We start from the raw sequence: 16,905 nt of genomic DNA, 5'->3' as shown, positions 1-16,905 counted from the left end.
CTGGAGCTGATGACAACTATTTTGCCACCAAGAGTGTAGAATCTGCACCAAATAAGAAATAGAGCAGGGGCTTCTGGGAAGATGGCGGAAGAGTAAGACGTGGAGATCACCTTCCTCCCCTCAGATACACCAGAAATACATCTACACGTGGAACAACTCCTACAGAACACCTACTGAACGCTGGCAGAAGACCTCAGACCTCCCAAAGGTCAACAAACCCCTCACGTACCTGGGTAGGGCAAAAGAAAAAAGAATAAACAGAAACAAAAGGATAGGGACGGGACCTGCACCAGTGGGAGGGAGCTGTGAAGGAGGAAAGGTTTCCAAACACTAGGAAGCCCCTTCGCGGGCGGAGACTGCGGGTGGCAGAGAGGGAAAGCTTCGGAGCCGCGGAGAGCACAGCAACAGGGGTGCGGAGGGCAAAGCGGAGAGATGCCCGCACAGAGTATCAGGGCCGACCGACACTCACCAGTCTGAGAGGCTTCTCTGCTCACCCGCCGGGGCGGGCGGGGCCTGGAGTCGAGGCTCGGGCTTCGGTCGGAGCGCCGGGAGAGAACTGGGGTTGGCGTGAACACAGCCTGCAGGGGTTAGTGCGCCACGGCTAGCCGGGAGGGAGTCCGGGGAAAAGTCTGGACCTGCCGAAGTGGCAAGAGACTTTTTCTTCCCTCTTTGTTTCCTGCTACGCGAGGAGAGGGGATTCAGAGCGCTGCTTAAAGGAGCTCCAGCGAAGGGCGTGAGCCTCGGCTAAAAGCGCGGACCCCAGAGACGGACATGAGACGCTAAGGCTGCTGCTGCCGCCACCAAGAAGCCTGTGTGCGAGCACAGGTCACTCTCCACAACCCCCTTCCAGGGAGCCTGTGCAGCCCGCCACTGCCAGGGTCCCAGGATCCAGGGAGAACTCCCCAGGAAGAACGCACAGCGCGCCTCAGGCTGGTGCAACGTCACGCTGGCCTCTGCCGCCGCAGGCCCGCCCCGCACGCAGTGCCCGCCCCGCACGCAGTGCCCGCCCCGCCCCCCCCCCACCCCCACCCCCCAGCCTGAGTGAGCCAGAGCCGCCGAATCAGCGGCTCCTTTAACCCCATCCTGTCTGAGCGAAGAACAGACGCCCTCCGGCGACCTACACGCAGAGGCGGGGCCAAATCCAAAGCTGAGCCCCTGGGAGTTGTGAGAACAAAGAAGAGAAAGGGAAATCTCTCCCAGCAGCCGCAGAAGCAGCGGAATAAAGCTCCACAATCAACTTGATGTCTGTGGAATACATGAATACACAACGAATCAACCCAAATTGAGGAGGTGGACTTTCAGAGCAAGATTTATGCTGTATAGCTTTCCTTCCACCATTTGTCCGAGGGGGTTCTATTCGTCCTTTTTTTTTTTTAATTTTCTTTTCTTAATAATTATTCTTTTATTTTAATAACTTTATTATATTTTAATCTTTATTTATTTTACTTTATCTTCTTTCTTTCTTTTTTCCTTCCTTCCCTCCTTCCTTCCTCCTTCCTCCCTCCCTCGCTCCCTCCTTTCTTTCTTTCTTTCTTTCTTTCTACTTCTACTAATTCTTTCTTTCTACTTTTTCTCCCTTTTATACTGAGCCATGTGGATGAAAGGCTCTTGGTGCTGCAGCCAGGAGTCAGTGCTGTGCCCCTGAGGTGGGACAGCGAACTTCAGGACACTGAAGAGATACATTCAAGAGACCTCCCAGCTCCACATAATATCAAACTGCGAAAATCTCCCAGAGATCTCCATCTCAACACCAGCACCCAGCTTCACTCAACCAGCAAGATACAGTGCTGGACATCCTATGCCAAACAACTAGCAAGACAGGAACACAACACACCCATTAGCAGAGAGGCTGCCTAAAATCATAATAACTCCACAGACACCCCAAAACACACCACCAGACATGGACCTTCCCACCAGAAAGACAAGATCCAGCCTCATCCACCAGAACACAGGCACTAGTCTCCTCCACCAGGAAGCCTACACAGCCCACTGAACCAACCTTAGCCACTGGGGACAGACACCAAAAACAAGGGGAACTATGAACCTGCAGCCTGCAAAAGGGAGACCCAAAACACAGTAAGATAAGCAAAATGAGAAGACAGAGAAACACACAGCAGATGAAGGAGCAAGATAAAAACCCACCAGACCTAACAAATGAAGAGGAAATAGGCAGTCTACCTGAAAAAGAATTCAGAATAATGATGGTAAATATGATCCAAAATCTTGGAAATAGAATGGACAAAATGCAAGAAACATTTAACAAGGACCTAGAAGAACTAAAGATGAAACAAGCAACGATGAACAACACAATAAATGAAATTAAAAATACTCTAGATGGGATCAATAGCAGAATAACTGAGGCAGAAGAACGGGTAAGTGACCTGGAAGATAATATAGTGGAAATAACTACTGCAGAGAAGAATTAAAAAAAAAGAATGAAAAGAATTGAGGACAGTCTCAGAGACCTCTGGGACAACATTAAACACACCAACATTCGAATTATAGGGGTCCCAGAAGAAGAAGAGAAAAAGAAAGGGACTGAGAAGATATTTGAAGAGATTATAGTTGAAAACTTCCCTAATATGGGAAAGGAAATAGTTAATTAAGTCCAGGAAGCACAGAGAGTCCCATACAGGATAAATCCAAGGAGAAATATGCCAAGACACACATTAATCAAACTGTCAAAAATTAAATACAAAGAAAACATATTAAAAGCAGCAAGGGAAAAACAACACACAAGGGAATCCCCATAAGGTTACCAGCTGATCTTTCAGCAGAAACTCTGCAACCCAGAAGGGACTGACAGGACATATTTAAAGTGATGAAGGAGAAAAACCTGCAACCAAGATTACTCTACCCAGCAAGGATCTCATTCAGATTTGATGGAGAAATTAAAACCTTTACAAACAAGGAAAAGCTAAGAGAGCTCAGCACCACCAAACAAGCTTTAAAACAACTGCTAAAGGAACTTCTCTAGGCAAGAAGCACAAGAGAAGGAAAAGACCTACAATAATGAACCCAAAGCAATTAAGAAAATGGGAATAGGAACATACATATTGATAATTACCTTAAATGTAAATGGACTAAATGCTCCAACCAAAAGATACAGATTGGCTGAATGGATACAAAAACAAGACCCTATATTTGCTGTCTACAAGAGACCCACTTCAGACCTAGAGACACATACAGACTGAAAGTAAGGGGATGGAAAAAGATATTTCATGCAAATGGAAATCAAAAGAAAGCTGAAGTAGCAATTCTCATATCAGACAAAATAGACTTTAAAATAAAGACTATTAGAAGAGACAAAGAAGGACACTACATAATGATCAAGGGATCGATCCAAGAAGAAGATATAAGAATTGTAAATATTTATGCACCCAACATAGGAGCACCTAAGTGCATAAGGCAAATACTAACAGCCATAAAAGGGGAAATCGACAGTAACACATTCATAGTAGGGGACTTTAACACCCCACTTTCACCAATGGACAGATCATCCAAAATGAAAATAAATAAGGAAACACACGCTTTATATGATACATTAAACAAGATGGACTTAATTGATATTTATAGGACATTCCATCCAAAAACAACAGAATACACATTTTTCTCAAGTGCTCAAGGAACATTCTCCAGGATAGATCATATCTTGGGTCACAAGTCAAGCCTTGGTAAATTTAAGAAAATTGGAATTGTTTCAAGTATCTTTTCCAATTACAGGAAAAGACCTGTAAAAAATACAAACACATGGAGGCTAAACAATACACTACTTAATAACGAAGTGATCACTGAAGAAATCAAAGAGGAAATAAAAAAATACCTAGAAACAAATGACAATGGAGACACGACGACCCAAAATCTATGGGATGCAGCAAAAGCAGTTCTAAGAGGGAAGTTTTTAGCAATACAATCCTACCATAAGAAACAGGAAACATCTCGAATAAACAACCTAACCTTGCACCTAAAGCAATTAGAGAAAGAAGAAGAACAACAACAACAAAAAAACCCAAAGTTAGCAGAAGGAAAGAAATCATAAAAATCAGATCAGAAATAAATGAAAAAGAAATGAAGGAAACGATAGCAAAGATCAATAACACTAAAAGCTGGTTCTTTGAGAAGATGAACAAAATTGATAAACCATTAGCCAGACTCATCAAGAAAAAAAGGGAGAAGACTCAAATCAATAGAATTAGAAATGAAAAAGGAGAAGTAACAACTGACACTTCAGAACTACAAAAGATCATGAGAGATTACTACAAGCAACTCTATGCCAATAAAATGGACAACCTGGAAGAAATGGACAAATTCTTAGAAATGCACAACCTGCCCAGACTGAATCAGGAAGAAATAGAAAAGATGAACAGAACAATCACAAGCACTGAAATTGAAACTGTGATTAAAAATCTTCCAACAAACAAAAGCCCAGGACCAGATGGCTTCACAGGCGAATTCTATCAAACATTTAGAGAAGAGATAACACCTATCCTTCTAAAACTCTTCCAAAATATAGCACAGGGAGGAACACTCCCAAACTCATTCTATGAGGCCACCATCACCTTGATACCAAAACCAGACAAGGATGTCACAAAGAAAGAAAACTACAGGCCAATATCACTGATGAACATAGATGCAAAAATCCTCAACAAAATACTAGCAAACAGAATCCAACAGCCCATTAAAAGGATCATACACCATGATCAAGTGGGGTTTATTCCAGGAATGCAAGGATTCTTCAGTATACGCAAAACAATCAATGTGATAAACCATATTAACAAATTGAAGGAGAAAAACCATATGATCTCAATAGATGCAGAGAAAGCTTTCGACAAAATTCAACACCCATTTATGATAAAAACCCTGAAGAAAGTAGGCATAGAGGGAACTTTCCTCAACATAATAAAGGCCATATATGACAAACTCACAGCCAACATCGTCCTCAATGGTGAAAAACTGAAAGCATTTCCACTAAGATCAGGAACAAGACAAGGTTGCCCACTCTCACCACTCTTATTCAACATAGTGTTGGAAGTTTTAGCCACAGCAATCAGAGAAGAAAAGGAAATAAAAGGAATCCAAATTGGAAAAGAAGAAGTAAAGCTGTCACTGTTTGCAGATGACATGATACTATACATAGAGAATCCTAAAGATGCTACCAGAAAACTACTAGAGCTAATCAATGAATTTGGTAAAGCAGCAGGATACAAAATTAATGCACAGAAATCTCTGGCATTCCTATACACTAATGATGAAAAATCTGAAAGTGAAATCAAGAAAACACTCCCATTTACCATTGCAACAAAAAGAGTAAAATACCTGGAATAAACCTACCTAAGGAGACAAAAGACCTGTATACAGAAAACTATAAGACACTGATGAAAGAAATTAAAGATGATACAAATAGATGGAGAGATATACCATGTTCTTGGATTGGAAGAATCAACATTGTGAGAATGACTATTACCCGAAGCAATCTACAGATTCAATACAATCCCTATCAAACTACCACTGGTATTTTTCACAGAACTAGAACAAAAAATTTCACAATTTGTATGGAAACACAAAAGACCCCGAATAGCCAAAACAATCTTCAGAACGAAAAATGGAGCTGGAGGAATCAGGCTCGCTGACTCCAGACTATACTACAAAGCTACAGTAATCAAGACAGTATGGTACTGGCAGAAAAACAGAAAAATAGGTCAATGGAACAAGATAGAAAGCTCAGAGATAAACCCACGTACATATGGTCACTTTATCTTTGATAAAGGAGGCAGGAATGTACAGTGGAGAAAGGGCAGCCTCTTCAATAAGTGGTGCTGGGAAAACTGGGGACATGTACATGTAAAAGTATGAGATTAGATCACTCTCTAACACCATAAACAAAAATAAGCTCAAAGTGGATTAAAGACCTAAATGTTAGGCCAGAAACTATCAAACTCTTAGAGGAAAACATAGGCAGAACACTCTATGACATAAATCACAGCAAGATCCTTTTTGACCCACCTCCTAGAGAAATGGAAATAAAAACAAAAAGAAACAAATGGGACCTAATGAAACTTCAAAGCTTTTGCACAGCAAAGGAAACCATAAACAAGATGAAAAGAAAACCCTCAGAATGGGAGAAAATATTTGCAAATGAAGCAACTGACAAAGGATTAATCTCCAAAATTTATAAGCAGCTCATGCAGCTCAATAACAAAAAAACAAACAACCCAATCCAAAAATGGGCAGATGACCTAAATAGACATTTCTCCAAAGAAGATATACAGACTGCCAACAAACACATGAAAGAATGCTCAACTTCATTAATCATTAGAGAAATGCAAATCAAAACTACAATGAGATATCATCTCACACTGGTCAGAATGGCCATCATCAAAAAATGTAGAAACAATAAATGCTGGAGAGGGTGTGGAGAAAAGGGAACACTCTTGCGCTGCCGGTGGGAATGTAAATTGATACAGCCACTATGGAGAACAGTATGGAGGTTCCTTAAAAAACTACAAATAGAACTACCATATGACCCAGCAATTCCCCTACTGGGCATATACCCTGAGATAACCATAATTCAAAAAGAGTCATGTACCAAAATGTTCATTGCAGCTCTATTTACAATAGCCCAGAAATGGAAACAACCTAAGTGTCCATCATTGGATGAATGGATAAAGAAGATGTGGCTCGTATATACAATGGAATATTACTCAGCCATAAAAAGAAACGAAATTGAGCTATTTGTAATGAGATGGATAGACCCAGAGTCTGTCATACAGAGTGGCTCGTATATACAATGGAATATTACTCAGCCATAAAAAGAAACGAAATTGAGCTATTTGTAATGAGATGGATAGACCCAGAGTCTGTCATACAGAGTGAAGTAAGTCAGAAAGAGAAAGACAAATACCATATGCTAACACATATATATGGAATTTAAGGGAAAAAAATGTCATGAAGAACCTAGGGGTAAGACAGGAATAAAGACACAGACCTACTAGAGAATGGACTTGAGGATATGGGGAGGGGGAAGGGTAAGCTGTGAGAAAGCGAGAGAGAGGCATGGACATATATACACTACCAAACGTAAGGTTGATAGCTAGTGGGAAGCAGCTGCATAGCACAGGGGGATCAGCTCCGTGCTTTTTGACTGCCTGGAGGGGTGGGATAGGGAGGGTGGGAGGGAGGGAGACGCAAGAGGGAAGAGATATGGGAACATATGTATATGTATAACTGATTCACTTTGTTATAAAGCAGAAACTAACACACCATTGTAAAGCAATTATACTCCAATAAAGATGTAAAAATTAATTAATTAATTAATTAAAAAAAGAAATAGAGCTTTGTTCTCAGTGAGAAAAGTGAATGACTGAGTTCTAATGGTGACATCATTTGAACCTTTGAATCCATTCATATCTAAAGACAGGCATACACCTGAATTTTTAGCTGCATGATTCAACAAATTCTTCTCCAGGTGTAGCCTGTAAGTTTCTGTCATTTGGAAGTGAAGAGCCCTCTCTGGTTCCTTTATCAAGCACCAGTAAGAACTCTGACCTCTTCTCATGTATTCTGATCTTATTCCTCCACCACTATTTAGACCTAGGCTCTGTCTTATATTCTCTGTGACTTAGATACGATGACAAAGGAACTTACTTCTTCAATACTTATTGGCATCTACAGGCAATATAATGGACGCCAGTGATACATAGGGACGAAGATATTTACAGACCCTAGATGTTACAGAGTAAGGCAGAGGTTCTCCAACATGCAGGGCAAAAGCAGCACCTGTGGAGCTAGCTAAAAATTTAAAAAAAGATGCTATTTCATCTTCAGATCCCAGTACAGTACTTTTGAAGGTGGAGTTTGAGGATCTAAATTATTTTTTAGTAAAAAATCACAAATGATCTTGATCAGGGCTGTCTTCAGAAGAGTTTATTTAATAAACACCAGAAGGAAAAGGAGATACTAAATTACTGATGACCAAGGAAATGCTAGTGTTTTGGGAGCTGGTGCAGTCAGGAGAAGTGGGCAGGGATCACCTCCTGGAGAGCCTTGTAGGCTGTATGAAGGCGTTTGGACTTCAGAGTAAGAAAAGCCAGTAGGGGACTTCCCTGGTGGCACAGTGGTTAAGAATCCGCCTGCCAATGCAGGGGACATGGGCTCGAGCCCTTGTCTGGGAATATCCCACATGCCGCGGAGCAACAAAGCCCATGCGCCACAACTACTAAGCCTGCGCTCTAGAGCCCGCAAGCAACAACTACTGAGTCCGTGTGCCACAACTACTGAAGCCCCCGTGCCTAGAGCCCATGCTCTGCAACAAGAGAAACCACCGCAATGAGAAGCCCACGCACCGCAACGAAGAGTAGCCCCCGCTTGCTGCAACTAGAGAAATCCTGCGTGCAGCAATGAAGATCCAACGCAGCCAAAAATAAATAAATTTATAAAAAAGAAAAAAAAAAGAAAAGCCAGTGAAGGGCATTAGGCACAGAATGATTTGTGTTATATAAATTATTTTGAAATAATATTGGGTATTTTCATTTTGGTTTGTTCATTCTTTTCCAGTGCCCTTATGCTGCTTGGAGCTATTTCCTGCCCGACCTTTTCACTTTTCATTACACTTTCAGTTCACTCATTCACTTAACCAATATGCTTTGAGTACATTCTCCCTACTAGCCATTGTTCTACATATTTGAGAAAGAATGGCAAAAAAGCAAAAACAATCACTCACAGAGCTTATATTCCACTGGCAGGTATGGGGCTGAATACAAGCAAACAAACAAAACACACTAATCACATGAAGCAGTTTCAAATTAGGATAAGTGCCCTAAAGAAAAGAAAACAAAATGACAGTATAGACAAGAAATTAGGGAGGAGCTTTGGAGGTGGGTCAGCTACTAACCTATGATGGTCAGGGAAGACCTCTCTGAGGAACTTGCATTTAGCTGAAATCTCAAAAATAAAAAGTAATGATCTGGGCAAAGAACATTTAAGCAGAGGGAACGAGTACAAAAACCTACAGAATACCAGATTAAGGAGGATGAAGGGCTCTGGGAAGGAAGTATCTTAAAGAGGCTTCAATAGGATGATCAACAAAACGATGTATTTGAAAAATGTTCAGGTTATGATGACGCTATATGACATAATAAAAAAAACTAAGAAAAAATTAAAATCTAAAAAGGAAATAAAATTATGGCCTACTAGTTATCTCTGCAGTGAATATTTACATGGTAGCAATAGTTGAACACTGCCACTGATTTAAACAAAAATGTCAAGACCAGGAGAACAGTGTGTGCAAAAAGAGATCCTAGGGAATTCCCTGGTTGTCCAGTGGTTAGGACTTCGTGCTTCCACTGCAGGGGCCCCGGGTTCCATCCCTGGTCAAGGAACTAAGATCCCGCAAGCCACAGCATGGCTGAAAATAAAAAATAATTTTTTAAACCAAAAATAACAGATCCTGGAGGGGGAGCGTTCACGTGCAAGTAATTCATTGAAGACGTGCCTCTATGGAGAAACCACGAAGAGAAGGAAGGAAGCAGGATAGGGATGGTTTCAGGCCCAGTCGCCACTGAGCATGACTTAGGTCTGAAAGAGGAAAAGAAGCTGGGCTTTCATAATCCCTACATATGGCCACCTCGGGTGGGACATTAAATTCCAGGTACTTTTGGACTCTCTGGGTGGCAGGAAAGCTAAGTAGCTCTAGTGGCCAGAGTCCAGTGGAGAGTGGGCAGTGTGAATAACAGTACAAAAAGCACACAGAAGCCTTTAGGGAGTTGCACGAGAGTGGGGAGGGATGGGAAAGGGAAAAGAAGTAAATGTGATCTTACTTTGTCACCATAACAACATGGCATTTGCCATGTACCTAATAATGCCAGACTCTGCTAGGATGGCTCTCATGTGTATTAACTATTTAGTCCTGAAAATAACTCAGACCCTTTCCCCCTAACTCTCAAATTCCATTTCCAAATTTAGCTTTCATTTGGAACTATGCTCAGAACTTGTCATATGTTCTTGTATCATCGCGATGTTCAGAAACAGTCTAAATCCATTCAAGGCTGAATTTTCTAATGTTTTATGCAATCGAACTCAGTTAAAAATTAAGTGGACTTTTAATATGCTAGCACTAGTTTCACTGGGTAACTAGTGATGAATTCTAAGGACAATTAAAAAGTAGAATTTATAAAGATTGTCCTGAGCAATGACAGTATTACTGGTATAACTGTATTGCATTTGAAGGGGTCTCCCTTAAAAGAGACTGCATGCACTCACACAGCATATTCGTTTATTGTGAGAAAGCACAATAAGACAATAAGAAAGCACAATGAGACTTCATTCATAGTCATGCCTTAATGGTATCCCTTTAACTAAAGATGCAGATAGAATGTAGGTGATCAGTTCCACAGCCTGGAATGTTCTCTCCAGACTGCTAATTAGGTCAATCTAGCATGATCAATGATTAAAAAATGAAAAAAGTCACCAATTATTCTGATGTCTTTTTATCAATGCTTTGTTACTACCTAGTTAAAAAAAAAAGGTGGGGAGAGGAAAGGGATCATAAGGACTTTTTTTTTATTCTTACTTTGCCTTTGTAATTATAGTCTCAATAAAAGGTGGGAAAGTGGGAAAGCAACACATTTTACCTCAAATGGCCCCAACATACTGTGTGGTGCTTGTTAATGAGGGGGTTCTTTAACTAAGGAAATAATTAACTTTGGCAATGAGAAAATGGTGGAATAACAAAAGTATGGGTCAAATAAAATCAGAAACTTGGAATTAAAAGCCCCACGCCCAATTTGCCAATTTTCTGTTTTGAACCAATCTGCTTCGCGCTTTCAGGAATAATTGATTATGGCTTCAAGGTGAAGTTTTGCTAAAGCCAAGTTAAACATGTTCCAGGACTAGCCTGGGGCTATTCAAGGCTAAAAAAAAAGAGAAGAGTTAGGTTCATAAAAAACTATTCTCAGGACCCAAATCACTCCATTTAATTCCAAACACAATATTCAATGACCTTAGTCTCACTAAATATATCATTATTAATAACAATTATTAGTAACACTTTAATGAAAGCAAAAATGCTTCTACTATCATTAATAAATTATAGTTAAATACATTTTAATGTTTTCATCTTTATCTCATACTTTATTTAAATTTTTATCTTTGAATATATTTTTCAAAGATGATCAAGACAGTCATACATGTATATTACTTATGAATTATGCTGAACAGCTGAGTTTCTGTTCTGGATCACCTCAGTCATGATGGGAATGAAGGTGGCTCATCTTCCATGACCAGAAGCTACTCCAGCCTTTCCCATGGGAACCCAGTGAGGCTTTCCCTTCTACAAAAATCCAGAAATTGACCAAGAGAGCCCAGAAACAGTATGCTGATTAATTTTATGTGTCAGCCTGACTGGGCTAAGTGATGCCCAGATAGCTGGTAAAACATTATTTTGAGGTGTGGTTGTGGGAGTGTTTCTGGAAAAGATGAGCATTTAAATCAGTGGACTGAGTAAAGATCGCTCTTATCAATGCAGGTGGACATCATCCAATCCATTAAATGCCCAAATAGAACAAAAGTGGCAGAGGAAGGGAGAATTTGCTCTTTCTGCTTACTCTGAGACATTCATCTTCTCCTGCCTCGGACATCGGCACCCTTGGTTCTCATGCCTTTGGACGCCAAGCAGGACTTGTACAATCAGACTCTCATTCTCAGGCCTTCAGACTCAGGCTGAATTACACCATCAGCTCTTCTGGTTCTCCCACTGGTCCTAGTTCTCTGAAGAACCTTAACTATTATAAATGGTTCATGCTCTGACCACATAAAGAAAAATCCCACCTTGCAACATCTGTAAATCCACAGATGGAGAGTGAGACACTGAGCATCCTCCAGAGTAAAGGAGAAACTTCTCACTTGGTACAGGAGGCAGTGGTGGGGAGGTGACAGTGCTGAACTGTCAGCGCAAGATTCCTCAGAGTTGAGACAGAAGTTAGAATACTGACGTGTTACTTGAGTGATTGAAAATAAATGTAGAAATTAGAAAAATGAGATCAGAAATATTCTTAACTTGCTCCATGTTATGAGAGTCCCTGAATACCAGGACTCCTCCACAGTGGGGCACCAAACCTCGAAAGGGCTTCATCATCCCTCCCCACTAACAGGTCTACTATCTCATCATGATGACCTACTCTCTCACATGGGCCCACTAAGGTTATATCAGAACTTCTCTCTCTCCTCAAACTTTCCAGAATCCTTCCCCACAACGTACACTTACTCTCAGATGATGACCTCAGTGTTTTTTTTTTTTTAATTTCTTTATTATTTATTTTTTGTCTGTGTTGGGTCTTCGTTTCTGTGCGAGGGCTTTCTCTAGTTGCGGCAAGCGGGGGCCACTCTTCATCGCGATGCGCGGGCCTCTCACTATCGTGGCCTCTCCTGTTGCGGAGCACAGGCTCCAGACGCGCAGGCTCAGTAGTTGTGGCTCACGGGCCTAGTTGCTCCGCGGCATGTGGGATCCTCCCAGACCAGGGCTCGAACCCGTGTTCCCCTGCATTGGCAGGCAGACTCTCAACCACTGCGCCACCAGGGAAGCCCTGACCTCACTTTTTACTCCACTGTTGAAGAAGGTAATGAAGGAAAACTGCACCCAGTTCTCTTAACCAAAAATATAAACATGCGTGCACACAGCCCCTTCTTCCCCTCCTTCTCTGTTATTACGTTGGAAGAAAGGTCCTGCTCTGATTGAAGGCATCTTTTTCCACCTGAGATCTGGAAACCATCATCTCTTGCTTTCTCAAAGCCTCAGCCTCTTCCTTTATCTCTTCTCCACACCCTGTGTAATCAGTGTCTCCCTCTCTATTGGGCCATTACCATTGGATACAATATGTTTTAATATCTGTCACTAAAAAACACAGCAACAATTAAAAAGCTCTTAACCCTCACATCTCCTACCATTGGCTGCTCAGTTTCTTCAATGAATTCATAGCCAAAGTTAACAGTTGTCTTATTATCTCTGCCCACGTCCTCAAGTCTCCTTTTACACTATTTCATTCTGGCCTCTGTTGTCTGGTGACCTCATGTTTCCACATCCAATGAATACTTTTCTGTTCTCATCTGACTTCTTCTTTGCCAGTATATAATCCTGTTTACTATGCTTGCCTCTTGAAACATTCTTCGGTTTTCTTCTTCTGAAGTGGATGTCTACTGAATTTCTTCCACTGGGACCTACTTTTCCTCCTGGTAACAACATTATTTTGTCCTCTTTTTCCATTGGTCATATCATATCAGCTAGGGATGACCCTCTATCTCCGCCCCAGACAATCAAATAATAATAGCACATTGTATTTACTGTGTGCAAGACATGTATTGTTCTAAACATATTAGGAATATTAATTCACTTAATATTTATAATCATTTAATGAGATAAATACATTAGCCAATTCTAGCAATAACAAAATTGAACCACAGAATAGTTGAATAGTCCAAGTTCGCTCAGCTTATAAATGGTGGTGCTGAGTTGAATCTGATACTCTGAATCACTTTACTATTCTGTTTCTCACATTCTTTGACCACAGTCCTTGATTCAGGATGGGCAGTGGGAAAGAGAAACTCTCTTGCCATTGGGATTTGTAAGTCAGAGGAACATATTGTGACCATGCATGAGTCTGCCTAAGAATAAGGTGAAAAAAGAGGAAAATAGAGCCAAAAAATAATAAATGACATCATTTGAGCCCTTGGATCTAACCATGCCTGAAACTGGCTAATCTTAGAGCTTTCGATTTCACAGTTCAATAAATTCTTTCTTTTACTTAAGCGAGCGAAGATTTATTTTAGTCATCACTTGCCTCCAAAATGCATTTATCAATATAGTCTCCACGACAGGACACACCCCAATTTTTTCCTACCCCTCAAGCCCTTCTTTCTGTCTCCACAGCTGATTCCTCCTTTTCAAACTGATCATTAAATGCCTGTGTTTGTTGAGTATTAGTGCACAAACCTCTCCTCCTTTTTTTCTCTACCCTCTTCCTAGGTGAGCTAATCTAGCTTCATAATTCTAAAGGTCAACTACATGTTGGTAATTCCTAAAGTCATTTGTCAAATTTAGTTCTCTCATGAATTCTAGACTCATCCGCCAAATGCTACTTAGTACCTCTAGCTGGATGTCTAACAGACATCACCAACAAACTCAGTTTGTCCAAACTCTTTCTCCTCCAGTCTTCACTGTCTCAGGAAACGGCACCACCATCTGCCTGGCTGCTCACACCAAGTATCTAAATCAGCCTTTTGTCCTCCATTTCTTTCACCTTCTTATCAAATCATGATCCTTGGGTTCCATTTCTAGACTTTTTTTTTCAAATATCAAACTCATTTCCATCCCCACTGCCACCATCCTTGTCCACTCTTGCCCCTCTTCTAATTCATTCAGCCCATAGAAGCCAGAGTGATTTTTTGTAATAACATTCTCTTGCTTAAAATTCTTTCATTAGTCCCCTTTGTTCTTAGAATAACTGTCAAACCCTCTCCCTGTTCTTTGAGTCTCTACCTGATCTGGATTATCATACCTATGAACATCATATACAGCGTTCTCCTAACTCTCAATACATAGCTACATTGGCCTGTCTTTCAGTCCAAACACACCAATTCTTTCCTACATCTTGGAATTTCCACTTGCAGTTTCCTCTGTCAGGAATGCACCTCTTATAGCTCTTCATATGGTGGTATCATTTTCATTCTTCACATATCTACTCAAACCCCATCTTCCGGAAGCTGTGACAGACTTTGTCATTCCCACCCATGTCCTCTCACCTCTACCTTGCAGGCCTGACTTCCAACTGCTTGCACTTGCATTTCTTTAGCTGAGGGTTTTCCCCTGGCCACATGTGTAGCAGGATGGAAATGCCAAGGAATGCCCTCGTTAGTGTCCTCCACCCCCAGCCATTCTCAACCAATAACTGACAGTAATTATTTTGTAAATATCCCAACTCTCGCTCTCCTGGAATGGGATAACTCAGAGACCATGTTCAACATCATTTCCAAGAGTTCCTGGGGAGATTCAGCTGCAGTTGCCCAAGTGATAACATGATCGATAAATCATCCTTGATTGGCTCTTTTCCCTCTGTCTCACCCACTGTCTTTCCAGTGATTCTTGGCATTACTTGGCATTATATTAGAGTCTGTTTCTGGAATAACCAAACTGGCTTTTCATGGCCACTCTCTCTACAGAGGTTACCCTCAGTTACTCGAATTCATTACCTACTTTATTTCTTTCATAAAGCTTATCACGATCTCTAAAAGTCTTATCTGTTTTTTGTTTACTTGTTTTCTACTTGTTTCCCTGAGACTTTGTCTATCTTCTCAACTTCTGTGTCCCCTTACCTAGTTCAGTGCCTGACAGATTGATAGATACTCAATAAATATTTGTTAAATGAATAAACAAATGATTGAACCAGTATACTCCTTCTTCCCTGTCATGCCATGATTATGAAGTAACTATATTTTTATTAAAAGACAGGTAAATTGTCTTAATGAAGACTTTTATGCTACTTCCAGTCATGTCAGGTAACCAGAGCACTGAAATATTCTGAAGTGTTCTGAGAGTATTAAGGGAACAGTACAGAGAGGGATTGCAATCCAGATTTTCTAAATCCAAGCCTAGTGGGATTTTTACTGCACTTCACCATTACTAATTTTGTATAGATCCAAGTTTCCTTTTCAGGTATTGAGATGAATCTGTATCAAAACATTCACAGCTCTGGCTTGCCTGACTTTCCTTGTGTCAAAAGTTATGCAATGTCAAGTGGTAGTCCAAGGCCAGGGATGCAGCTGTGTCCAAAAATAAATACCAAAGCATTTATTATGGAAGGCTAACTGGACCGAATGACACCTGAACCCTTGACCATGGCTTTGTTAAAATATCCTTCAAAGGGGCTGCAACCAAAATCTGCAATCCTTATCTTTTTATTTCTTCCCTCCACTTGGCTTAAACACACTTTGCATTTCTAGCCTATAAAGCCCTTCACAAAATATTCTGTCCCTCTTATAGTTGTGAATTTTATTTCCTTTCACAGTCAGATTCATAGATTCATTGTGTTCACAATCCATCATAATCGGTCTATTTTTCTCACCTCTCCTGATGAGGAAGTCCCCCACTAATCGCCAAATTGAAGTATCTTTCCATATTAAAATGCCTGCCTACCCCTGTTTTCCTGATATTTTTCTTTTTGATTACACTGCCAAGGTGAGCACATTGTAAATACTCAGTAAGTACCCGTAGTCTGGCTATGAGAAGGCTCCTGCCTCTGAGGCTATTTCTCTGTCTCCTTTACTGTATCCCCATCCTTGTGGAAACAATTCCCAAGACTGTGTCCTTGGTCAGAACCTTTTAAGGTCAAGCAGTGACCAAGGAACCACCTATGGGTACTTTGGCTATAACATATGCTATATGGAGAGATGTTTATAGGAGATATGGATGAAATGGCTGATGAATAGAAAGCCTGAAATACTGGACCATCAAAGGTGGTCTTGATTGTATAAGCAAGAGGGGTTGCTGATGGTTCCTCATGTACATAACACTCTCCTGAATGTTATAGGGGTCTAAACAGATATAAACCTATGTTTCACACCCCATGTATGCACACATCCTCACAAACATCTACCTACTGGAGAATCTTTATTATACAGTCTTTTTGACTTCTTCAAAATTTTTGAATCAAACTCCCATTATCACATAGAAAAGAATGTTGTACTAAGACAATCTAAATCATATAGGTGGGAAAAATGCATACTTATATTCTTCTTTAAGCAGACGATTTATAATTATATCAGTTTCTCATTTCATTAGCATACAATGTGATAAATATCACAGGCTATTTCTAAATCACCCAGTGTTTTGCAATCCTGCATGAAATGGTTATCTCAGGT

This window comes from Delphinus delphis, chromosome 6, assembly GCF_949987515.2.
Source record: "Delphinus delphis chromosome 6, mDelDel1.2, whole genome shotgun sequence".
Taxonomy (NCBI): Eukaryota; Metazoa; Chordata; class Mammalia; order Artiodactyla; family Delphinidae; genus Delphinus; species Delphinus delphis.
The sequence above is the reverse complement of the archived record's forward strand: the minus strand, read 5'-3'. Positions refer to the sequence as shown.